Genomic DNA, 16,207 nt, shown 5'->3' on the forward strand with positions numbered 1-16,207 from the left:
CTTGACCCAGGAAGTGCTCCATATATACGTTCACTTCCCTTCTATTAACGCATGTTCCTGCTAATGCTTTCTTTTTTCCTTTAGGAGAGAAAAAAAAAAAAAAAAGCCTTGCTCACTATAAAAAATTCAGAAACTATAAATAATTAAAAAGAAGAAAATGGTTTTAGAATATGTAACATCCTTCCAGTTTTTTCAATGTATGTATGTTTTTATTTACAAAAATAGATCATATATAAATTCTCTCTGAACACCCACAAACATACACATTTCCACTTTTTAATAAAGATTTTATTTATGAGAGATAGCAAGCACATGAACACAAACATGCAAGTGGGGAGAGGGGCAAAGGGCGAGGGAGAGGGAAAGTGAGAGAAGTCTCAAGCAGACTCCACACTGAGCAATGCAGGGCTGGATCTCACGACCCTGAGATCATGACCTGAGCCAAAACCAAGAGTCGGATGCTTAACCGACTGAGCCAGCCAGGAGCCCCATTTCCATGTTTTAGGTATCTGTTTACCACATTGTTGTTAACGGCTGCACAGCGTTCTCCTATAGTATACTTTACTTAGCCAATCTCCTATTGTAAAACATTAGATTATTTTTAATATTTCAGTAACACATGTCTGATTATTTCCTTTGGCTAAATTCCTAGGAGATGAAGTTCTAGGTCAAAAATGTAAGCCTCTGGGGCACCTGGGTGGCACAGCGGTTAAGCATCTGCCTTCGGCTCAGGGCGTGATCCCAGCGTTATGGGATCGAGCCCCACATCAGGCTCCTCTGCTATGAGCCTGCTTCTTCCTCTCCCACTCCCCCTGCTTGTGTTCCTTCTCTCGCTGGCTGTCTCTATCTCTGTTGAATAAATAAATAAAATCTTTAAAAAAAAAAAAGTGTAAGCCTCTTTTTTTTTTTTTAAGATTTTTAAAATTTATTTGAAATTTATTTGAAACTGCGGGGAGGGGCAGAGGGGAAGGAGAAACAGACTCCTCGCTAAGCAGGGAGCTGGACACCGAGATCATGATCTGAGCCGTAGGCAGACGCTTAACCGACTGACCCACCCAGGCTCCCCCAAGTGTAAGCCTTTTTAAGGGTTTTGATAAATATTATCGAACTGAATTTCAGAAAGATTGTACCAATTTTTTTTTTAAACTAGCAAAGGAAGAAGGATGAGAGTAACTGTTGTGCCTTCCTTTCACAAAAATAGGGTGTTTATTTTTCTTTATCACGGGTCAGTCTGATAAGCAGAAATGGAATCACACTGCCATCTCCACTTGCATTTCTTGGATTACTAATGAGGCTGGACTTAAAAAATATATGTGTTTAGTAGTCAGTTGTGTTTTTTTTCATGAATCACAACAGCTGACTGTCTATTTTCATAATGTCCTTTGACCATTTTTCTCTTAGTTTGTGAATCTTTTGCTTACTGGCCTTTAGAACTGTTAATGCTTTTGAAGGCATAATGGTAAGCATTTCAAAAAATTACTCTAGGGGCACCTGGGTGGCTCAGTTGTTAAGCGTCTGCCTTTGGCTCAGGGCATGATCCCGGCGATCTGGGGTCGAGCTCCACATCAGGCTCCTCCGCTGGGAGCCTGCTTCTTCCTCTCCCACTCCCCCTGCTTGTGTTCCCTCTCTTGCTGGCTGTCTCTCTCTTTGTCAGATGGATAAATAAAATCTTAAAAAAAAAAAATTTACTCTATCATAACTATTAAGAAGTCAAACTATAATTTTAGTTTTTCTCTTCTTTGTTAGTTTTTCAGTATCTGTAATCAGCAGTGTTGATGGTTTTCCCTGTACCAACTGGCTTGAATTTCATTACCTTCCAATAGGCATAGAACCTGGCTCAATTATTTGCTGACGGGATGGATGAATTTTAATAACTCCCATGTACACAGTCACACAGTCCTCACAGGTAAGTTAAAGAGCCAGAATCCATCTCCCGTGGAGCTGAGGTTCTCCTACAAGTGATCTAACATGGTCAGGTTGAATCTCAGGTATCTATTCACCTTACCTAAAAGGACCTTAAAGAATTACCTTTCAGAGGTAATCTACCCAGTGTATCGATTACAACCCTAGGGAGAAATGAGAAGGATCTCTAAGCGGCTAAAATCCATGTCTAAAACTCAGATACTGAATCCACAGTAGAGTCTGTCAGGTTCTCACTTGGAGACGGATTTGCTCTTAGTTTACACGTAATTGGGATAAAACTGGCATTGGTCTTCCTGTTTCCCAGAAGATGAAAAGCCAAGATGGTACAAAAAGGCCGTTATAGATAAGCAAACCAACACAGAAGGCAGTGAGAAAAAATATCTGCTAGAGAGGTAGTATGGTATAGAGGTTAAGAACACTGGCTTTAAAATCTGGGACAATCGACATGAATAATGATAGTAATGGATTATAACCCATTGAGTTAAAAAAGATTCCATAATTCCATACTGAAAATAGGTAAGTTAATGGGATGAAAGGAAAGCTCTTCCCTACTGTAGAATGACAACTAATAAATGTAAAAGGAAGAATGAAATTAGAACATCATCATTTTACAATCTCATAATTACCACGGATAATAAGAGCATCTGGCTCACACGGCTGTGTTAATGCATGTAAAGTGCTCAGAACACCATCTGAAGACTGGATTAAGAAGATGTGGTCCATATGTACAATGGAATATTACTCGGCCATCAGAAAGAACGATGACCCAACATTTGCAGCAGCATGGACGGGACTGGAGGAGATTATGCTAAGAGAAATAAGTCAAGCAGAGAAAGACAATTATCATATGGTTCCACTCATTTATGGAACATAAGAAATAGCAGGAAGATCGGTAGGAGAAGGAAGGGAAGAATGAAGGGGGGGTAAACAGAAGGAGGAACGAACCATGAGAGACTATGGACTCTGGGAAACAAACTGAGGGCTTCAGAGGGGAGGGGAGTGGGGGACTGGGATAGTCTGGTGATGGGTATTAAGGAGGGCACATATTGCATGGTGCACTGGGTGTTGTACGCAAATAATGAATCATGGAACATTACATCAAAAACTGAGGATATACTGTATGGTGACTAATAAAAAATTATTATAAAAATTTAAAAAAAAGAACACCATCTGACATATAATAAGTATTCAACAAACGTTGGTTATTATTATTACTATGTCCCTTACCCTGTGGTTGGGCTGTGGGGAAGTCAAGAGAAATGTGAATTGAGACACTTAAATTGGGAAGACAGCATGATATTCTATAACAAGCAGAGAGAGATCTGGGTTCAAATCAAAGCTCTATCATTTACTGTCTTTGATCCTGGACAAGTTACTATACCTCTGACGCCCATTCCCTTACCAGAATAATGGAGATAATAATGCCCCCCTCACAGGTTATGAGTATGTAAAACTCAGTAGTGCATGGCACATAGAAGGGGTCCACAACTATGAGCTCTCTGCCCTTTGTCCACATAATCTTAGTGATAATAACATGAATCTGGGCTAAGTAAGCAACGGATGTATACCTGACCACGCCCCCCCCCGACTCATGCTGGTACAGCCCTGTGTTAAGAAGGCAGCACTTCTTTCTATATTCTGCACAAGGTGGTTTGTTTTAAAATCCAAGTGAGAAAGGTTTGTCGATCTAAACTCAAAGGGACATAATTTGGTTAATCCTCAGCTGCTGTGTCCAATCACCATTCAATCACAACCCTTCCCATGGCAGGCTGTCCCTCTAGGCAGCTACTGTCACTAACTCTGCTACCTGGGCCTCTCCAGGTTCCTGAGTATTGATTCCATCTGTCCAATTTGCAGGCTGCAAGACGTGTCCAAGCAACCAAGTATGCTGCTCTTGGCCCTGGAGGGCAGACAGTGGTCTGGTAGGATGGAGAGAAGACAGTGACTAGGCTCGGCCCTCAGACTGCTAACCCAATCAAAGGGAATGGGCAATTCACTTCACAAACTTGGAGGCCAAAGAGGGTAAGCAACCAAGCTGGTGACTCATTCTGTAACCTCAGAGAAGATTCCCTTCACTTTTAATAAAACTCAAAGGCAGCAGCAGCCCCACTGTGGGGGTATAGCTGGACTAAAGGAACTGTGGGCTACTTAGTGGCCAAGAGTGACACCAAACATCTTGCCAGATGGCTAGGAGGCATTCTGTCCAACAGACATTACTTACTTACAGTGCATCTAATCCGGACCTCCAGGGGGATCAGGCCCTTCTTGGAGAAGCCAGCCCAGATCAGGCTAGAGGGCTACATGACTATGCTTAGCTTTGGCGATCAAAGCTAGCCTTGATGACCAAAAGAACTTCCTGGACCTATGGGCTACAGCAGGGCAAAAACAGGGTAGGAGACTAGCCAGGTTAGAGAAAGCTAAGGCAAAGCTGGTAAGAACAGGCTTAGCAGTTGGCCATGCCCAGCAAGTGTCAAGGAGTTCAGAGTAAAACAGAACCAAGGGCCAGAGACCAGGCAGCACGGATACAAGACAGAGTCAAGAGCCAGGTCGGATGTAAAGGACTAGAGGCTAAAGAAGAACTGCAGGTCCCAAACCAAGTAGGCAGCCAGAAACCAAGGAATATACAGGTATCAGAAGTCAAGGAAAGGCAAAAGAAGCAGACACCAGGAGCAGCAGTGAGACTCTGGAAATAAAGTGATTTCTTTCTCTTTGATGCTTTTTACTGAAGCTGAAAAAAAATCCCCAGGTTCAGAACTGTATTTGGGAGAAGGTGACTTACACGGGGAGATGGTAAGTTGGCCCAGCCATCTATCTGGCTAACAAGGGGAGTACAAGGTCAGGAGTAAAAAGAGAATCTGATGACACTAAGGGAAGCAGACGCTGCTATTTGAGGTGATCTATCAAAGGACAACTGCAGCCTCCCCTCTGTTCTGATGCTGGCATACTGGTTATTGCCTGTTAGTAGGTTTGGCTTTAAGTATTACTGCCTTAAATTTGGGTAGCTGGTACTAAACAGGCTGTGGTGTATGAGCAAGGTCTTTAGGGTCTTAACAGCTCGATTAAAGGGGGGCAGAGTATACATTCCATGCACTTATGTTTTTCTACAACAAGAAATATTTCTACTCAAAGGGTCTATGCTGACTACTCCACAGGTTCTCCCTGGGCAAAGAGAATACCAGCAATTCTCTGAGCCAGCTCAGGATTTGGTCTCTGGTGGTCTGTGGAAAGAAAACCAATGCCATTACTAGCCTCAAAGACTAATCTCCAGACTCTATTTCCCTAATTTGGAGATTCAGAGGCTGTGTACAGCCCAAGAGGATGGGGGAATTCTTTTAATGACTTGGCTCTAGCAGCAGTACTTGCCTTCCCCTATGCCCATCAGAATCTGTTCTGTTCTTATCTCCGCCCAAGTGAGCTGACTCACCAAAAAGATCCGGCCATGTGAATACTGAAGGTGAAGGTTGTGAGGGTGAGTTCTGATCCTAAGCTGAGAACTATTTTATTCTCTGCCTTGTTTCTACTACCTGCTAGTACAAATATCTGTTTTCTCAAGGGTACAGAGGGTGGCTAAGTAGGAGGAAGACAGTAGTCCAATAAGCGCTAACATTTGTGTATACTTCCCCCATGCCATACGCAGTTTTAAACACCTCATATATACTAACACATTTAATCTTTACAACAACCCAGTGAGGCAGGTTATGCATTAAGAAAACTGAGGCACTAAGGAGTTAAGTAACTTGCCTAAGGCATCATTCAGCTGTAAGGAGTTGAGGTGGGATTCAAAGCAGGGCAGTGTGGCTACAAAGTCCATGTCTTTATTCCTCTGCTATACTGCCCCTCACTTCCCTATAATGACTCCCAGGCGCTAACCAACCGTGGGAGCACTACGCCTCAGGTCAGGTTTTAGCAACAAAGGCAGGATCAGAGATCCCAACAGAGGAAGAAACAAACAAAAGAGATTACTATTAAGTATATGAAGAGATCCTCAAACTCATCCGTTATTAGAGAAAAGCAAATTAAAACAATGAGATATGACTTTAAATTCCACAAATTGGCAAAAGTTAGAAAGCTGAAAAATGCCACATGTTGGAGAGGACAAGGGGTTCTGGGACCGTTCGACAGACTGGTACAGCCACTCTAGAAGGCGATCTTGTAATACTTCATCAAATTAAAGTACCCTACCCTATGACCGAGCACTTCTGAATATATATCTCCCAGAGCAATTCTTATACAATCTATAAAGGGCAACATGGAAGACATTCATCCCAGCGTTCTGTGACAGTGGGGAGTTGCAGGCAATCAAGTGTCCACCACTGGGGAACAAGTAAGTTAAATGTGGTAGACACACACTGTGAAATACGATATAGCAGTTAGAAGCAACAGGCTGGATATACATGAAAGGACACTGACATGATTTTTTAAAAGGGCTGATTCCCTATCCCCTTCTATTAATCATTAACTGAACTTAACCATTTGTTCCAAAAGCTTATTCCTTCAGGAAGTCTTGCAACTACAGAACTGCTAATTCCTATGATGATCTAGTGGATCTTGGGGGCTGAAAGATTAAGGACCCAGCGAAAACAGTGAATTCTCTGAAGTACACCAAAGGCCATCAACTGTGCCACATCTGCTGGGAGTGTCCGCTGCTGCTTCAACTGGTTAGTGCCCATCACCTTCAGGGCTCTTCAGGGACAAGGTCACCAACTCAACTGAGTCTTCTCTGACCCCCAGCCTGGGTCCACGTCCTTCCTATTTGTCTACCCAGAATGCGCTACTCACCCCCATGGGGAGGTGACCCTCATCATGTTGCACCATGATTGCCTGTTTTCTTTTATTTGCCTTTCCTGCCAGACTGTGAGGCAAGGGCCATGTCTTCATTTTCATTCCTAGCTCCTTGCCCAGTACCTACAGTTGTCTGTAGATACTTTCTGAATGAGTGCATGAATAAATGAAGGATGAATAAATAAAATCATTATTTTATTTGGTGTGAAATGGAGGACAATGGTAGATGCAACTGTCTCAGCCCTGCCCAGACATCTCCCACCTGAGGGTACAAACTAGCACAGGCAGTTTAGCTGTGGAAAACCTTCACCTTCCTCTCCCAAGCACCAGGCCTTGCCTGCCTTCCACCAGGCAGTTGTCAGACAAAGCTGAGGAAATGAATAGGAGGGTGGTCGGCAGCTCCTGAGACTCACGGAACTCCCTTTGGAGCCACAGCCCCCATGAGGCGCATTTTAATTTGCTGATCAGGTTGTAATTAGATTAGAGGTGGGAGCACATGTAGGAAGGCTGGCTCACACTGACCTTGATGAACTCCTGCTTTCAGGACAGTGGGGTGTCACAATGCACGGGAGGACAGTTACATCGATCGATGTTAAGGCTTTCTGCTCTCAGTGGCCGGAGGGGCTTGGGGTGGCCACATTGTTTGGGAAAAAGCGAGGAAACCTGTGGTGTGGGCCGAGGCCTATGCTGGGCCAGGCGCGTGTCAAAGACGGCCGGCGAGCAGCTGGAGTTGGTGAAGCAAGAAGGGCAGTGATCCCAGCTCCAGGTCGTCCCCACACAATGTTGAGCTTCAGGAGAAGCTCCTCCAACTCCTCCTCCCCTCTACCCCCCACATCCAAAGCCTAGGGTCACTGTGATGAGTGTCACGGGTCCCAAGGAGAAGACAAAGAGTTGACCTATTCTCAACCCAGTGCACACCTCGAAGAAGGGAGGAAGAGGTCACAGTTCGGGAGGTTTGCTGGAAAGTCAAATGAGCTGTGGCTCATTCAGTCTACTGGCTGGTCTATGCGCTGGTCAGGAAAGCAGGGTGGCCTGACCAAAGGCACCGGCATGTGTTAAATCTAAAGGTCCTGTCGCATGGGGGCATGGACTGGGAGTGGAGAGGGTGGGGAGAGCAGTTTTCTTTTTAAAGCCAGCTTCCTTAGGAAATAAACTAAGATTCAAAGGAGGCAAAGTACCTGTGTAGAAAATGTGCCGCAATTTTCTCAAGAGGGGATAATAAGCTTTTGTTTACTTCCCTCAAAAGGTAAAGATCAGTAATCATAACACAGCAGCCACGGTGTGTTAAGCACCTTACATTCACTATTCCAGATCCACATAACCACTTGCAATGAGGTAGTAGCCCCATTCTATAAATGAATAAACTGAGGCTCAGCAAGGTTAACATGAGCTGCCCAAGTATTCACGTTAATTAAGCATAGGAACCAAAATTCAAATCAAGGTCTGTGTAGGGCCAAACCTGGTACACATTTCCCTAAACCACACTGGTTCTCACTCATCCAACTATCCATCTGTTAGTCTGTTTTACTATCCCATAATTACTGAGCCTCTACCATGTACCAGGGATAGCGACATTTTCAGATGGTAAGGTAAAGCAGGTCATAGCAGCTAGCTGGGTTAAAAGGGAGTCTCCTTCAGATGACCAAGGGTCAAAATCAATGGTGGGCCCAGACAACGTGAGATCATTTGGGGCAAGGCCCAAGGAAGCCATGGCACATTAAGGAGAAGGCCATGGAACCAAGATCACCCATCACAGGGTTTCCCAGACAATCTCGATTTCACATCCTTAGCTTAGTTCTAAATATAATTCCGTATTTCCATGTCTTTCGATCTGTGCTCTAGAATACATGGTTGCTGAACCTATAGGCCAACGTGGTCAAGCCCTGGTTGTTAGGGATTTCAGCACAGTATGATTTATAAGAGAATGCTGGGGCTGGTATATTTCCTAGTCTCTGGATGAAAATAATAACGAAAAACCAAAGAATATTAATAATGCCAGCAGATACCTCCTAAGTACTTAACTACACACTAGGCATTGCACTGAACAGTTTTACGCGCATTTTACTCTTCGCAACCACCCTACGCTGAGGTAGGGGCTGTTATTATTCGCATTTTGCAGATGAGGAAACAGAGCTAGTAAGAGGTAGAAGAAGGTTTCAAACCTAAGCAGTCTCCTTCCAGAGCCCTTGTTCCTTACCACTATGTCACACACAATTCGATTATGTGTTCCCCCACCCAGGGCCTGTGGCCCGACCATCTGGTCCTCACACATAAGGCCCAGTACAGACTAGTAAATGTTGGCTGAATCAGTTCACTTCTGGGGCCTTAACACTGATGCACACACAGAGCTTTTTTGTCAGCTCCTGGGCTTTATTTGCTACTATTGCTAAGTTGGGTCTTCCTCACCCTGGATTTTACAGTTGGCTTTGGTTTTAATTTCCGACTTAAACACTCATCCCCATTAATGTTTATCATCACAGATTTAACCATTGTTCTAGACCACTGAGTTCTTTTTTCAATATCCCTGATTCTTGCACCCAACATATTACCTCCCTCTTTAAGCTTCATGTAATCTGCCAACTGGGTTGGCATTCATCCGTGATCTCAACGTTGTCAGCGATGTAGTAACTGAATAGGACAGGGCCCGTGGCTCACCACTAGAATTTGCTCTCCAATCTCCAATCATATATACACAACACATGAAACAGGTCATTCACCATCTGACTGAACTACTCTCCACATCATACTTTATTCATGTGGGTATCATGAGACACAAATACCCTGCTGAAACCCAGACACACCTACTACATTACTGTATACTCCTGATCCACTAGCCTGCAGGCCTATTTAAATAAGCAACTCATCTCTTTCTGCCATCTCAGAGCCTATGGAGGCCTGCTGGGAACAGGACTCCTAAAACGACAAATATGTCTGGAACGCTGTGGTCCAAGGCCATTTCTGCTGGCTATAAGTGAGGTCTCCGAAACCAGAGGGAGCACAAAGCTCTTCTTATAACTGAAGGTGTTTATGTTCGAGATGAAACTGAATTCTATTTAGGTAAGAGATGTGCTTAGGTGTACAAAGCAAAGAACAATGCAGTGACTCCTGGTGGCAAACTGAACAAAACCAGAGTAATCTACGGACAAGTAACTCATGTTCATGGAACCGGTGGCATGGTTCTTGCCAAATTCTGAAGCAACTTTCCTGCTAAAGCCACTGGCCACAGAATCCATGTGATGCTGTATCCTTCAAGGATTTAAACTTACTGAAAAGTAAATAAATGTGTAAATTTGTTCTCTTATAAAAATAAATACATTAATAAATAAGCAAGCAAGCAGCTCATGGCACAACGTGGGTCTAATGTCTTTAAAAAGAGGTGTGGGAGTGAACCATACCACAGTCCCTAGAAGTGGAACACCCTTCCCCAAGCAGCTGAATTGGATGAGCGCTGGATGTCCCCCTGATCCCAAATGATACTCTCCATGAAAGCACCGAACACAGAACCCCAGGACGGGATATAGTGTTGGAGAAGGGGGGTTACTGTGAGACTGTTATGTTACGCAAATGAGCTGGCACTGCTTTCCAGGGAGCACTGTCTTGGGTTGCCTAAGGTCAAGGCATGCATCTGCCAAACTAGAATCGGTGCATGCTGGAATTGGAATATCATTACTATAAAACAGGATTATCTTGAGCAACGATTCCAAATGGGATTAGAAATGACTGTTACTCAGACATAATCGGCCACAGCAGCAGTGGGAGAAACATCAAGCCCGGCACACTTTTCTGGGGGCATGATGCTGGCATTCCGGGCACCTGGCCAGCACCCTCACCCACCCTTCTTTGCTGGGAAATACTGGGCACTGTCCTGCATCAGGCAGGTGGCCACCTGGGACAAGAGCCAGTCCTACATTAAAGTGCCCTTCTCTGGGGTCTCATGTTCTAGGCCCAGCTTCTTAGCTGAAAAGGAGTGGAAAAAGAATCTCCAAAGCCCTTTTGCTTCTGAGCCACCTAAAGGTGTTGGTAAGAGACCAGTAATACCCCAGATTCAAAGACAGGCTTACCTGCAGACTGTTAACTAACCTCCTCCTGGAGTAACCCACCATCAGCAGTAATAATAATAATTAAGCACCACCACCACTACTACTATGCTACTAACTAAAGTAGCCAACGCTTATCGAGTGCTTACTGTATGGCAGACATTCTTCCAAACAATACAATATTTACGTATTTAAACCTCAAAACAGCCTTTTGGGGTAGATTTGCTTATTATCCCCATTTTATGGCTGAAGAAACAATCACAGATAAGTGAAAGAACCTGCCAAGGTACATAACTGGTAAGAGGAAGAACAGGAGTTGAACCCATGTAATCTGGCTCTAGAGCCACAGACGTACGGACACTAGACTACCACAGACTGAGTGAGAGGATTGTGGCCAATGTTGGATAAGGCCTTTCCTTCACATTCTCTGGTCTCTAGACTCTGCCAGTTCCTCCAACTGGATCTGGCACATTCTTACACTACCACCTTTGTGAACCTATGTGCACACTGGTCCTCTGGTACTAATGATATTCCAGAAATGCTGCCCCTCTACTCTCTACCTCTACCGATCAAAATCCTGTCCATCTTTCAAGGCCCACCTCATGTGAAAGGCCTCCTTTCATGATCTCACCTCTACACGGCATGATCTCTGCCTGGCACTCCAGGTGCTCTTCTCTGGGACACTGACCACATTCTGACTCATTCTACAGGTTAAAAAAGCGGGGGGGGGGGGATGTTGTTTATCCCTTTACTGACTGTCAGCTTTTTTTTTTTTTTTTAAGATTTTTTTTAAAAATGTTATTTCTAAGTAAGCTCTATATCCAACATGGGGCTCAAACTTACGACCCCAAGATCAAGAGTTATATGGTCTACCAACTGAGCCAGCCAGGTACCCCCTGACTGTCAGCTTTTCGAGACAAGGAAAGTGGTCCGTCTGTTTTTAGACTTCTCATAATCATCCAGCATGTCTTGACACCAGTGGGTCATCAAAAAACCTTGACTGAGTTGACTTGACTCTGGTCCTGGCACCTCTTAGTGGTGGCCTTGCTCCCCACCCCTTCCTTCCACAGGCAGTATATCCAGTGGAAAGAATGAGAATTCATGGTTCAAAGAGAACTGGTTTCAAGTCCTGGCTCCCTCTTTCACTTATTAGACAACCATGGGCATCTCTGAGCTTCATTTTCCCTATATGTAAAATAGGGATAATGATTCTTTCCTATTAGGATTGCAGTGAGGATTAGAGACAACACAGGAAGTGCCTGACATGGGCCTGGCACACACAGAAGGCACCCAATCACAACCATAGCTATGATCACCACTACAGTCAGAAAACCAGCCAGCGCAAAGCTCAGCCTCCTTGGGCCAAAGGAAGCACCCCTCTGCAACAAACAGCCAGGCCAAGAACAAGCTGGGGACCCTAGGAAGAGGCTGTAGGCCGTTCAGGCAGGATAGACCTCTATGCGGTCAGGCCCCCTCAGGACCTGCATTGAAGCACAGGTGCAGAGGTGCTCGACCTGCTCTGCCTCCGGCCAGCCAGCAAAGAAGGAGAGCCTCCCAGGAACCCTGCCCCTGGTCCGGCCGCAAGAGCAGCATCACTGTAAAAACACCTATGCGGCTGCTAGCCCCACAGAGAAAGGCCCGCGCAGCCTCTTCTGCAGGACAGAAATCTGGTTGGGGCTGCTGGTTTATTAAAGACAGGGTTTAATGCCCACCCGCCCATCGCCTTAGTAAGGTGGAGGGAAAATAAGCAAATGCTAAAAATAAACGACTGCTATAAGAGGAAATTAAATGGTCTTCAGCCAAGGATGGCGGCATTTTAAAATTAACAAAGCCCAGGTACCACATCCAGGAAGGCCTTGGCAAATGCGTGTTAGCCACTCATTAGATCAGCTCCTCAGGGACCCCAGCCAAGCAGGGAAGGCAGTGCCGGGAAGCAGTTCTTCCGATGCTGATGAAATGCACTCCGGGAGAAAAGGCAGAGGAGGGAGAGAGACTCTTGTGCGGAATTTCAAACAGTTTTGCTGGAGCTCTGCCTCACGGTCTCACCTTCTCTAAGGCAGGGGCTTTCAAAGCAACCAGCAAGCCCAAGAGGACTCAAATCTGAATCTCCCCACACCACCCTCCTCTTTCAGGATCTTTGGTTCCTGAAGCACCACAACGGCCACACTATTTAGGTGGTCTCCCGGCATGGCAGTCCAGGGACAAGGAGTCTGAGGATGATGTGGGATGGGAGGCAAGCTCTCAGTCCTGTACCCTGCACCTTTTCCTTACTATTAAGAATCGTAGGATATGCTGTGAATTTATATAAGCTCACTGTGTATCACTTGTAAGTGAATTTATCATTATTCATCAGTAATTATACTTCACGACATCACAAATCATGAGAATTCACAAACCTTTATTCTCTACTAACAATTAGAGTATACAGTACTCTAATGTGAAACGCCATCAACAATAGGAAATCTAAACATTCCCGGTGACCATGAACTATATGAATTCATTTTGACACTATAAACATGAATTCTTAGTATGCCACAGGTTACAATTAATAATGAAAATTAGACAGGGATGCTGGCTTTTTAAAAAGTTTTTTTTAAGTCAATTTACTGAAGTATCATTTACTCATGGTAAAATGCATCCTTTTAAGATGTACAATTTGATGAGTTTTTGTTGTATATCACCACCACAATCAAGATTTAGAATATTTCCATCACCCCAAAAGTTCCTTTGGGCCCTTTCCTCCTACTCCTAAATCTTAGCAGCCACTAACCTGATTTCTGTCCCTGCAGTACTGCCTTTTGCAGGCTGTCATATAAATGGAGTTATACCATAGGTAGTTTTTTCTGTCTGGCTTTAGCTTAGCATAAGGCTTTTAAGGTTCGATCCTGTGGGGGCACCTAGGTGGCTCAGTCGGTTAAGCATCCAACTCTTGATTTCGGCTCAGGTCATGATCTCAGGGTTATGAGATCGAGCCCCGTGCTGGGCTCTGCACTGAGTGTGGAGCCTGCTTATGATTCTCTCTCTCCCTCTCCCCCTACCCCAGTCACCTGCATGCACTCTCTGAAAAAAAAAAAAAAAAAAAAGATTCATCCCTGTTCTGCATGTGTGAATAGTTTTTGGGTTTTTTGTTTTGTTTTGTTTTAAAGATTATTGGCTCACTCAGTTAAGCGTCTGCCTTCAGCTCAGGTCATGATCCCAGGGTCCTGGGTTCGAGTCCTGCATCAGGATCCCTGCTCAGTGGGGAACCTGCTTTTCCCTCTGCCTGCTGCTCCCCCTGCTTGTGCTCTCTCTCTCTCTCTCTCTGGCATATAAATAAATAAAATCTTTAAAAAATAAATAAATACATAGAAAAGATTTTATTTATTGGACACAGAGCAAGCATAAGCAGGGGGAGCAGCAGTCAGAGAGAGAGGGAGACGCACGCTCCCCTGGGAGCAAGGGGCCTGAAGGGGAGCTCAATCACAGCACCCTGGGATCATGACCTGAGCCGAAGGCAATCGCTTAGCCAAGTGAGCCACCCAGGTGCCCCCAAACAGTTCTTTTTTTTTAAATTGCAGGGTAGTGGTCCACTGTATGGATGTACCATAACTGGTCCATTCACCAGCTGATGGACATTTGGGTGATTTCCAGTTTTTGGTGATCATCAACAAAGCTACTATAAATGTCTGCACACAGGTCTTTTTGAAGATGTATGCTGTTACGTCTCATGGACAAAGTAGGTACAGGAGCTGGTATTGCTGGGTTGCATGGTAAATATATGTTTCACCTTTATGAGAAACTGCTGACGTGTTTTCCAAAGTGGCCACAGCATAACGCATGCCTATCAGCAACAATGGCAATTGTTCTGCATCCCTGTCACCACTTGGTATTGTCAGGTTTTCTAAATTTTAGCCATTCTAAATAACTAATGCTCAGTATCTTTTCATGTGCTTATCTGCCATCCATCTCTTCTCTCGTTAATGTCTGCTCAAATCTTTTGCCCATTTTTTAAAAATTGGGTTGTCTTTTTATCACTGATTTGTAAGAGTTCTTTATACCTTCTGGATAATATTCCTTTATCAGATGTGTGTTTTGACAGTTTCTTTTTTGAGGAATTAAAAATTATAAGGATCTAAATCATACCTTTTTCTGCCAACCCACTATCCCCTGCATATACACACTGATGAAGGAAACAGGACAGACTTAAACCTTCAGTTTACAAATACCCTAGTGCCACTGGATGGAGAGTCAAGCAGTAGTTGATACCTGCTAAAACTCATGAGGCTATTTCACCTCCATATGAGCACCCAACCAACATTAGACTTTAAGGAAAGCTACATCTGGAGAAATGGCTGTCTTATAAATAGCTTTTGGCCCCCCAGGCTCTGCACCTCCCAACAGCCCTGTTCTGGTCCACCAGGTTCCTGGAATGGTCAACAGTCGTCACACTCCATTGCTGGCCATTGTCCACTGGGAAAGGTAGGAGGCTCCCAACCCATCCTTCAGTGAAAGAGCAAACAGTGGGGCCTGTGGCTGCTTGGACATCAAAGTTGAGCAAACAGGCCTGGCAGGCCCTGCCTCTCCGCCTACACATCCTGCAAATGCCATGTGAAGGAGCTTCCCTGAGGGGGTCATGACTTTCAGCTTGTCATAGCACACATCAAAGTTTGCACCACACACGAACTGGGTACATGGGTTCGAATCAAGTCGCCTAAGAGCGGATACTCAGCCATTGTGTCCAGTTTTAATCCTGTGTTTTCCCAAGTAATTAAGCCTTCTTGCTTATGAACTTGTGACTAAGTAAAGCATCACTGAGAAGTTGTAACATCAAAGTGCCTTCCACCGTCTGTCCATGTTTGGTAAAATTGGATTTCTTTCCCTTCTTAAAGAAAAACTAATTGAATTTAGCTGCAGGCTGGGTATATTTGCACGAGCTGGTAAAGGCTATGCTAAGTCACAGCGATCGTTCTGGGACCCTGTGGCTTAGCCTTTAGCTGGGCTGGGTCAAAGTGCAACACAGAATGAGGCACCCAGACGCAAGCTAAACAAGTCCCTGTAGCATGAGGCTTATGGAGGCCTCACTATGGAAAAGGGGTCAGCCCCCAGCAACTGCTCCTCAAGTCACCACTACACCCAAGCTGTTACTAGGGCTGGCAAAAGGATCATCCTAGTAGAATGTTGGTAAATCTTTGGCAGAATGGCTACTGAAGACAATGGCCATCACATTACTCAAGTCCTTGATGTCAGCAGTCCAAGGAAGCTTCTTAAGGCAAAGGCTGTGGTGCTTATTATCTGAACCCCCTCACAGCCTAGCACATCAGCACCAGATGCAGTATAGTTTTTAAAAAATGTTTGCTGGATACATAAAATGATAATATAAAGGGGTGTCAGAACAAAGTTCTTCTTTCCTGAAGAACCAAACTCTCTGTATCCTTTTTTTTGCCTTGCTCATCAGGAAACTTCAATCTCAAGTAATAATTAATTCC

The 16,207-nt window shown here is 44.5% G+C and overlaps 1 protein-coding gene and 1 pseudogene across 4 annotated transcripts in view; one reads left to right on the top strand and one right to left on the bottom strand.

Moving 5' to 3' along the window:
* CLPB (ClpB family mitochondrial disaggregase) overlaps positions 1-16,207 on the bottom strand; it is a 140,510-nt gene that overhangs the window by 91,563 nt on the left and 32,740 nt on the right. The gene's annotated exons all lie outside the window — the stretch shown is intronic.
* On the top strand, positions 9,633-9,965 carry LOC123782510 (large ribosomal subunit protein eL33 pseudogene; annotated as a pseudogene).

This window comes from Ursus americanus, chromosome 16, assembly GCF_024610735.1.
Source record: "Ursus americanus isolate L20-20 chromosome 16, mUrsAme1.1.p, whole genome shotgun sequence".
In the NCBI taxonomy this organism is placed as follows: domain Eukaryota; kingdom Metazoa; phylum Chordata; class Mammalia; order Carnivora; family Ursidae; genus Ursus; species Ursus americanus.